Source organism: Triturus cristatus, chromosome 1_2 (assembly GCF_964204655.1).
Source record: "Triturus cristatus chromosome 1_2, aTriCri1.1, whole genome shotgun sequence".
NCBI classification, from domain to species: domain Eukaryota; kingdom Metazoa; phylum Chordata; class Amphibia; order Caudata; family Salamandridae; genus Triturus; species Triturus cristatus.
In genome coordinates, this window is record NC_140580.1 from 321,471,648 (window position 1) to 321,482,136 (window position 10,489).

The 10,489-nt window shown below is 41.6% G+C and overlaps 1 pseudogene; it reads left to right on the forward strand.

The window, feature by feature from the left end:
• Positions 1-8,303, forward strand: part of LOC146867249 (GPI alpha-1,4-mannosyltransferase I, stabilizing subunit-like) — a 76,091-nt pseudogene extending 67,788 nt beyond the window's left edge.
• Positions 8,304-10,489: the final 2,186 nt, after the last annotated feature.

Sequence of the window (10,489 nt, forward strand, 5' to 3'; positions counted from 1 at the left end):
GGGTGCTGTGAATAAAAGTTCAGGTATAATTAATGAAACAGGTTTTGCATGCCTAGGTACAAAACTGATGCTTGTAGAAGTGGAAATCACTTACCCCTTGTGAGGGTGGTATCAGTCAGTCAAGCAGGAGAATCAATGTGGATCTCCGTTGCAATCATAGGTCGTAGTATTCAATATAGGTAAGCCATTAAGCGTGTAATAACGCTCTGGATGCGGGGTTTTTTTGAGATATGAAACCAGGTGGGCCTGATAATGGCTCTCACTCTGTGCGTGGTCAGTGATGCGCTGCAATGGAATACAAACGGGCATGAGTTTAGAGGTATCCGGTGTACCTCTATCAAGCAGTATACAGGATTAGGAAAGGTCGTCTTTACCTTTCACACGGCGGTAACAGTATCTCAACTCCCCGCAAGTTACTTTAACAGAAGAGCATCCATCTCTCTGTATGGTAGCGCAAAGTTGCAGATTTTGATTAACGTATTACATGTTAAAACCTAACCAGTGAATAAACACCACGTTACATTAAAACCGTAGCAAAGCATCTCTTAATAGTGTGAACATTAATGTAAATCGCTGTTTTACAAAGAGACTCAAGTCAGTTGGTTATATCAAAATGAATCCTAACAAGTAATTAATAATTAAACATCATTTTACGTTCACAGCTTAACAGTGCATCTCTTAATGGTTAGAACAATAAATTAAGGAGTAATAAAGATTATGTTGAATTTTTTGAGTACAGTTGGCAAAAGGTCAATATATTTAATGTAACGTGGTGTTTATTCACTGGTTAGGTTTTAACATGTAATACGTTAATCAAAATCTGCAACTTTGCGCTATCCCTGGTATAGCCAAATGATCTCTGTCTTCCTTCAAAAACAGTGACAATGCGTTGCAAAACACACTGAAGTTCACACCACTAAGACGGATTACAGTGCGCGAAAATGAGAGGCGCGCACCTGTAACTTTATTAGTAACATAGACACTGTGGCCTCACATCGTTCCTTTCTCTTCCTGGTTACATGTATTCAACCCGCACGTGACAGGTTGCTTAGTTACGGAACGCAGGTTCATGGATTGTATCCATGTTCTGCGCTCCACGGCTCGGTCTGCCGGTCTGTATCACATTGCTGAGTCACCTTTAAATACCGCGTTCCGACCCTTAATCACTGTCATCGTACCATACAGAGAGATGGATGCTCTTCTGTTCCAGTAACTTGCGGGGAGTTGAGATACTGTTACCGCCATGTGAAAGGTAAAGACGACCTTTCCTAATCCTGTATACTGCTTGATAGAGGTGCACCGGATACCTCTAAACTCATGCCCGTTTGTATTCCATTGCAGCGCATCACTGACTACGCACAGAGTGAGAGCCATTATCAGGCCCACCTGGTTTCATATTTTTTTCAAAACCCAGCCTCCCCGCATCCAGAGCGTTATTACACGCTTAATGGCTAACCTATATTGAATACTACGACCTATGATTGCAACGGAGAGCCACATTGATTCTCCTGCTTGACTGCCTGATAGCACCCTCACAAGGGGTAAGTGATTTCCACTTCTACAAGCATCAGTTTTGTACCTAGGCATGCAAAGCCTGTTTCATTAATTATACCTGAATTTTTATTCACAGCAACCGGCTGGGTACTCTGTGAGTTCATTTCTTTCACTATTTACACGGTGTCACTGTCTCTATATATCAGGCAGCGCAGACCATCATTCAGGTACATTTGCACAAAAAGAGCCTTTGCCCACTTTATTCTCTAAATAGGACCCCGCCCTGATGGTATCATTCCTTTTTCTCTAGGTGTCCCGACATTTTAAGGTCCTCAAGAGACCCTTTATCCTAAATAGGTTTGAAACGCCGTCGACAGAAAACAAGGGTAAATCATTATTCAACACTTACGACTAATAAGTGTTATGAATTGTATTGTTTTATTCCTTATGATCGCCTTTATGTTTAATAATTGAAACCTTGTACATATGTCACATGTTATGTCACTTTTAGTTTAGGTTCAATCACTTTTTCACTGGGACACCTTTTATGATTGCTAATTCTCAGATTGTACTTAATTCTATTGTGTATTTTTACACTGTTTATTTGTTGCCTATCAAAAATACAAACAATATCATTATGTATTGACTTTCCGATGTGTATAGCCAATTTTCTTTCTGACTCCGTCTCAAACCCTATATATTGCCATTTTGCTTTTTTCTATCATATAGTTGTTTATCATTTCACAGGAGCCATTGTTTACAATAACAACTATCCCCAGAAGTGTTACTGGATGGAAAAGCAGTAGGAAGATGGGTCTAGATTTTAACACAGAGGTAGGCAGAGAAGTTTTTTAGGAGATTGTTTACAATTGTGACTTTACCATCCACAGGGATGCATTCCCCTATCAGCAAACAGTTTAATACTGTCATCTTTCCACAATGCTGAAGGTAAGGGTTTGTCAACTCTACTGGGTAAACTTCTCTGGGAGATTCAGATGGATGATTAGAGTGCATTTGGTCTAAGAAAAATGACTCCACACATAACTCAAGTTCAGAAAGAGTTTCCAGGACTGAACTGTCTTCTCTCTGAACAAGGGCTTTTGGTTTTTTGACATATTTTAGGCAGGCTTCTCCGACAAGCAGCTCGTGAGCCACTGGTAGCTCTTCAGCTACCTGTAAGTAACTCTCCTGGGGGCATCCCAGCCCACTAAATTAGAACCTTTTGCTTGATTGATCTAATATATGTATGGCACAATTGTGTATTAAAGAGAAAATGTGTGTAGTTTCCAATCTCCAAAGCTGATTTTTGAGAAAAAATTCTGAATTTTCAAAATATATTTACATTTGTATTACCACTTTCATTACTTTTGCGATAAGGTCACTGCCGCTGTGGCTGGCAAGTATTAACTGCATAGAGGAATTCCAAAATGCCAAAGCCTTTTTACATTACTGCTTGCAACCCTGCCTACTCCACTGAGGTGATCATTACTGGTAATCTTGCATATGGTGGCGCTAATGTCATCTTTTCCAATATGGTCACTATTACAATACTGATATTATTAGTAGCCTGCATGAGTTTCACTGAACATAAGGTTACAAACCCCTGCTCTTGAGAAATGTCCTTTAATCATTTTGATTCTTTGGACATGATAAAACTGATAACTCGATGCAGATTACTTCAAATGGTATGCAGGCTTCTGAAGTTGCATGGGACCATTTTAGCCCTGTAATGATGTTAAACAATTATGTAGCGGAGCAGGATGTGCTGCTGATCTGTTCTGAGTGTCAGCAAACCTAATTTGAGCTTCATAGACCATTAGTTTTGAAGAATAGTCTTAGCACCAGATCATAGACTTGTCCCTACAATCACTGAGCGAGGCACACTTCTAGTTTACTTTCAACCAGCACAAGGGAGATTGTCTACTAAGATTTTATGGGGATGTCTGTGAATTGTACAATTAAACATTGATAAGATTTTCCAGTTGACACAGAAACTGAGTTACAAGCAGGTGACAAGCACCAGTTCCAGTCTGATAATTCCGATGGTTGAGTATCTGCTGCAGAGATATGTATGACACATGGAAGTTGCAGATTTCAATGGCGGTAAGATAGCTTTGTAGTCTGATGCAATTGTTGTAGTCCACGTGTGCACATGTGACCTCAGAGTTGCAGCTATTTTATATAAGGCATTTAAAATAGAGTGAACCCTATTCAGAAGAGCAGAACAGCACTATAGAAAGCAGCTTTTTTAGGTCTCGCCTGAGCCAGCGCATGCGCTGCTCTGCGAGACATTTAGTAAGTGGCTTTTAAAAGTGCTGCCACATGCTTTTACTGGTCTAGCGCTTGCGGTTAAGCACGCCAGCACGCGCACAGCCGCCAGCTTTCAGCGCCCGATCAAGTGCCATCTGGCTTTCCTTTATGGCTTTCCTTTGCCACGCGCACCACTCGCAGGCTTACCTCATGCTACCCCTCTCAGTTAACAGCCCCTCCCCCGCCACAGAGCGCGGCTCGCGGCCGCACGTCTTGTTTTAGTTTTTTTTAAGTTGCAGCGCGAGCACTCGCTTGTTTTCTTTATTATGCTTTTGGCTCGTAGCTGGCTCAGCACGTATTTTCCTTAAGTGTTTGTGTGTTTGGGCTTCATTAGTGACGCATCCGTCGGCGTGATTCACAAGCCTTTCTTTTGTTTATTTTCATACTTGCCCACCTCTGCTCAGGAACTCGACCCAGCTCACAGCCACGAGGCATACTTTTAACTGAGCACTTCCATCAAACAAAAAAATTGAGTTGTTGTACAAATTACTCCACCACTTGGCCACATGATTTTATAAAGCGCGCGCTTGTTTTCTTTATTATGCTTTTGGCTCGTTGCTGGCTCAGCATGTATTTTCCTTAAGTGTTTGTGTGTTTGGGCTTCATTAGTGCCGCATCCGTTGGCACGCTTCACAAGCCTTTCTTTTGTTTATTTTCATACTTGCCCGCCTCTGCTCAAGAACTCGACCCGGCTCACAGCCACGAGGCATACTTTTAACTGAGCACTTCCATCAAACAAAAAAATTTAGTTATTATACAAATTACTCCACCACTCGGCCACATGATTTTATAATTTAAAATAACAGGGTTAATAAACACTTCTGTGTTTATTAAAAACAACCAGAAAGAAATTACCATCTCTGTCGTTATTTCCAAGTGGGGGAACATTGAGGCCGTTTTCCACAGGCAAATCGCCACACATAAGGAGTTTTAAAAGAAAACAGATTATAGCGGGTGGCTCAGATTGTAGAACAGTAAATGAAAGCGTACAAGAGATCCAATGACGTATTTTCCTTTCTATCCAGAAATCTAATACCAATGTGGATTAGTACCGCTCTATTAGATGAAGGCGTAGAGAAATGACACCATGGACGGAATCCCCAACCATGGGTTCAATATTGTTCTTTTGTTTAACATCACATTCCATTTAAGACATTTGGACGACTTGTCCCGAGGTCACTGTGACGCGCGAGATTCGCAATGAAGGATTTCACAGAGTCCTGGTTACTCAAGTGAAAGTCATTGGATTATGTGAGCATGCGGAAAATTGCTAAATTACGTTTCAGGAAAAGGTTCCCTCTGGGTTGTACATGGACCCCTTATCAGCTGTCTTCTCTGCAGGAGCACAACATTACTGAGGCTATCATCACAGACATGGTAGATGGTGAAGCTGCAGAATATTTATGTTTCGCCAAACCGGACCCATTTACTTGTGCTGAATGCTTTTGAGCGGACATCCCTGTGCACATCCGGTACCACCAGCCATCTCTAAAAGACGAGAAGCCTCAGTCAGTCTACAGAGCCCCCGACTGCTTATTTGTTGCAGCACAGGTCGCCCCCTTGAGGGAGTGAGGGGAATATTCTGAAGTGGACGCCCCGTGTACAGCAAGGGATAGGACCATCTGCCGATGGAATAACATCAAGTACAGAGCAGTGCCAGAAGAGCTGACCCTACAAGTTTCAGTTGACCTCCAGCAGCAGAGCTCAGTGATTTGTGCATTGACTCGCCTTGTGACACTCATGTTTCGTTATGATTTTGGTTACGGTATATGGATGTGCAGGACGCCACATTTACAGACTGGTCTCTTCCACGGGACATTTAAATGGAGAATTATGGTTAGTTCATTGATTATGTACGAAGTTCTGTTTCAAAGCAGGAAGAATTACATTTAATTCTTTAGGAAACACAAGTGGTCAGTCCAGACTGGTCTTGTTCGTGCATTTCATTCTTCCTTTGGACTTTTATCAAAATCAAATTAAAGCTCTTCATATAGTAAAAAAAAAAAAGATTCCAAACGCATCTAGAACACAAAAGTGTGAGGTCTACAGCCATTTAAGTTTTTTTTATAAATTCTTAATCATCTTCTGGGTTTAAAAATAAATCTGCAGAGCCAATAGGTCTCACTTTTGGGACCTTATAAATGTTTAGCCATGCAACAGTTGATGTTGTTGCACCAAGGATATTGTGCTGCATAACTAAATACTTATAAGGTCCCAAAAGCGAGACCTATTGGCTATGCCAATGCTTGTTATGTTAGTAGGCGCATCTGAAACTTTATTTCAGTACATAGGATATATAAAATTGTTCGTGTAGTGGGTGTGTGAAACTAGAGTACAGAAAAATACAGAAAATCGAGACAAGGTGAGTAATGAGAGGTAATTGGAAAGCCTATAGTATTCATGATCACATAGTCTTTATTCAAAACTAATCTCAACCATAAAAGATTAAAAAAACAGCTATCAAACACATCATCGTTACAGTTAAAATGAATTAAAAGTATTGTGCAAAATCGCAGGGTCCATGCAGCCATCACTCGCATCTGGAATTTCTGAATCTGAGTGCTGCTCCCAAGAAATTTATGACTACCAAAACGGGCAAAAGCTGCAAATTCATTAGCGTGACATGGGCTTGTCTACATCTCATAGCTTTTAAAAGCACCTTGATGAACATTCTCTTGGGGTGAGTAAAATATTTACATAGGATGGCAAAATGTAGGGTATCCTTTGGAGACCTATCGTCGCAGCAACAGGGACCTCTCTTCTCTGCATGTAAAACACAGCCACCCGGGGATGCCAGGAGGTGATAGAGCTGATTAAATAAAAAATTAGTTATTAAAAATCTATCAGAAGTAGAGAGGTATTTCTCTCTACCCTGGACTGATTTTAAAAGAACGTGCCCTCTCACCACTGGTTTGATAAGCTCATTATTTTCACCGAGAGCCATAGCATATTTTTCAACTGACCAAACCTTTACTCCTTTACTATTTTCAGATCCTGGGGCTTCACTGTGTTGTATTTGAGGAAAATATCTGCCCTGCCTAGGGCCGTGAGGGACTCTTTAACGTACCGTAACCAGGGGAGTGGGTGGTCTAGTGATAGGCAATCTAAAATGATCAAACGGTTAAATTCTGCCTGATTGCTAGACCAGATCTTCACCCAACACAACAAAGGCCTTCTGCCACCATGTCAGCTATATAGTTAACTCCTAATTCTTCGTGTACGGAAAACGAGAGGGTCCCCTTGGGGACTTTCAGGATTCGTCTCAAGAACTTGTTTTGCGCAGTCTGTGGTTTGTTAGCCGCAGGTTACCCCCAGACCTCGCTTCAGTACAGGAACTTGGAGATGCAGAGGGACTGGTAAAACTTTAGAATCACCCGCCCCCCCATTCCCCCCGAGACCTGGTGCCTAATCTATGGGCGTAATTAGCGATGGCACCCATGGATTTATTCAAGTCTCCTAACTCCCCCCCCCCCCAACAGATGTTTCCAGTTCAATTTTGCATCAAATAAAATTCCAAAATAAGGGAAAGCCGGGACCATAGCTAAAGTGTGGGCTCCTGCCTTGAAAGTCTTAGATTCATTCGCCCGAGAGCCAACTTCCAAAATATATGATTTTGTGAAGTTGTCCGGCAGTTCCAGATCATTCATAAAGGAAACAAATCCATTGATCAGGGCCTGAAGGCCCATCGGTGTGTGTGCCATCAGTACCGCGTCATTGGCATATAATAGGACTGGTACTGCTTTCCTGCCCACTCTAGGGCATTCATTCTGTAGTGATATCAGGGCAGATTCGAAGCCGTTAATATATACCGTGAATAAAACAGGGGCTAATATACACCCTTGGTGCACCCCTCTAGTGCAATTAAAATAGTCAGTAAGCCCCCCTTCGTGTGACTATCTGACTGCAGCTGTAGTATGGGCATGAAGGGTCATTAATAGAGTTACAATAGCGGGCTCGACACCCAGGTAACCAAGTAAAGTCCACAGTTTCTTACGGTTTACCCGGTCAAATGCTGAGGTGTGATCCATAAAGCCCCAAAAAAGGGCGCAAGGTTGGGCTACCGGTTATTTGGAAACTAAAAGGTAGAGGTTTAGGCATTATTCTGTAGTTGATTTTCCCTAATCATTAGCAGCTCTTAATGCACAGTATGGGAGCTCAGTTGACATAAAACTACCAGAAAAGAGAGGTAGAATAACAAAATATTATTTACAAGAAACAGAAAGGTGTACTACCGTGGAAGTTAAGGCTGATATGGTCTCTCCTTCTTCTGTCACCAAGAAGCTTTGACAAGTGTTGCTGTGCCTTCTGAGAACCCTATTGACATAACCTGAGAGGTGCAAGGCTAAAGCGTGGAACTGTTATTTTAATAAACAAACAACCTCTTTATATTGCAGGTAAACATTTTAAGAGAGATGCCATATGGGAAGTGCCTATTGCAAAGTTCCATGTGTAACCTGCAGTCCATCGAGTCTCATCCTCAAGCTAATTCATTGAGTTAATACATGACTGAAGAGATACATGTTTAGCTTGCTATTCACAGGTCCTTTTCCACTCAAAAGAAATGTGAGTATGTACAGCTACAGCAGAGATCAGGGTGTATTCCTGCAGATCACACATTCTAAACTAACTGAGAAATCTAAGTGGATTAATGTACCGCAGCAGATAATGTGCTTAATTTATGGTAACAGGTTCACTCTGTGTGTGTATGTGTTCCATTACTAATTTAATAGGTCCCCCCAAATAATGCATCTTCAGCTTGATTTCTGTAGATATTGATTTCAAAAGCTAACATTTAAAAACAGCTTTAATTTAGCATAATTATTGCACAGCATTAATTTTGGTTACCGTCTTCAATAAAACAAAACAAACTGCTATTGTGAGTGTGTTCCAACCCACCTAAATAAATTAGGGCATAAGCAGACCAAATAGCCTTTCTTACATGACATGTAGGTTTCAGGAGAATTTTGTTCTTTGGACAACTAGATTTCTTTAAAAATGTCATGCCCCTGCACACACCCCATCTCTTTGTTACATCTCCATCAAAACACCTACTTCTCAAGAGCCCAACATGCACATCAACCCCAATGCTTCAGAGCATTCTTCCATACACATTCCCCGTATGCACCCCAGGCACTGAATACTCTATGATCACATATAGCCAACAAATCTTATTACTATTATCTCCAGAAGTAGACTTCCTAAACATAATCAAAATCAATCTGCTTGGCAACCTCAGAAGAATCACCTTCTTTCAATGCAATGACCCATCTCCTAATAATCACATCAACTTCAATCCCAGTGACCAATCTCTTACACATCGCATCCATGCTATCCTCCTAAACTATAGATCAGCAGTCTCTGATACACCCTAATAGGCCCTATGAGCCTTTAATAACCAGCTATACTGGTTGTGAAAGGCCATGAACCCGTGTTATAGGCCAGAGCTGCAGGCAAGGGCCTATGGCAATTGAGAGGGCCTTCAACAATCGGTATAGCCAGTGGCTGCTCCTCGAGAGAGTGCTGTGGGGCGGTGGGGTGGGGTGGGGAAGGGGCAGGGTGGGGGCTAATAAACTCCGGCATACGGCCAAATGGAGATTAGTAAATAAATAAAACAAATTACATTGTGGGTCGCTGCATTTCAGCGCGCGCAATGAAATTCGTTTTCGTTATTTACTTACTTAACTCCGTTCGGCCGTATGCCGGAGTTTACTACCCCCCACTCTGCCCCTCCCCCGCCTCACCGCCCCACAGCACTCCCTCGAGGAGCCGCTACTGAGTAAAGCCCGAGACAGAAGGGCTATAAAGCTATTAGAACATTCCACCCATTAAGGGTAGAATGTTCTAAATTAAAAAGGGAGAAATGTGAAGACAAACATCGGAATGTTGGACTCCGGCCTTTTACTAGCCATTTAAGCCCAGAGCTACTCCATTGTCTTCAAAGGAGCTCGCAACATCCCAATATTCTAATGAAATATTAATCTCTGCCTTCATCCAAGACTTTGACCATGATGCTAGAGCACTCAATGAAATCTTGTTATGCTGTTGGTACATACAACATTCTTACTACATGAATACAACATCCTTCACCTTCATAAAATAATAAACTGCTAAGTGGGGGTGAAAGTCTGTATCTACAAGAATTGATTAATTGTAAGCTGAGCAACTAAACTCCTCTTCTTTCCAATACCTTACTTGGGAGTTGATAAGCACAGCACCTAAACCACAGAGGCTAAACGTTTTATACCACCAACCTGGCAGCAAAAATTGTTTTATAGAGGTTTCCTTTATTATATTAATCATTTGCTTACCTCCTATTGTGATCAGATTTTCCTGGGAGATTTCAATTTGTACTGCAAAGAGGAAAACACCGGAAACACAGAAAATGGCAGACTTAACAGAGATATGGTATGGTTTTATGATGATACAATGCATTCCGTTGCAACGCATGCCTTTACCACACATGCGTTACAACGCGAATGCAATTACTACGCATTACCTCTACAACGAATATGCCTTTACCACGCATATTTTTACAACGATTTTCGTTGTAAATCTATGCATGTTAATGGCATTTTTTGGTAAAGGTTATCTCTGATCCCTGCCCCAGTTCTATAAACTGCCACCGATTCCCACCCACAAACCCTTTTATCAAATACCCCTCTCCTTAACCCTAATAATTTACCCC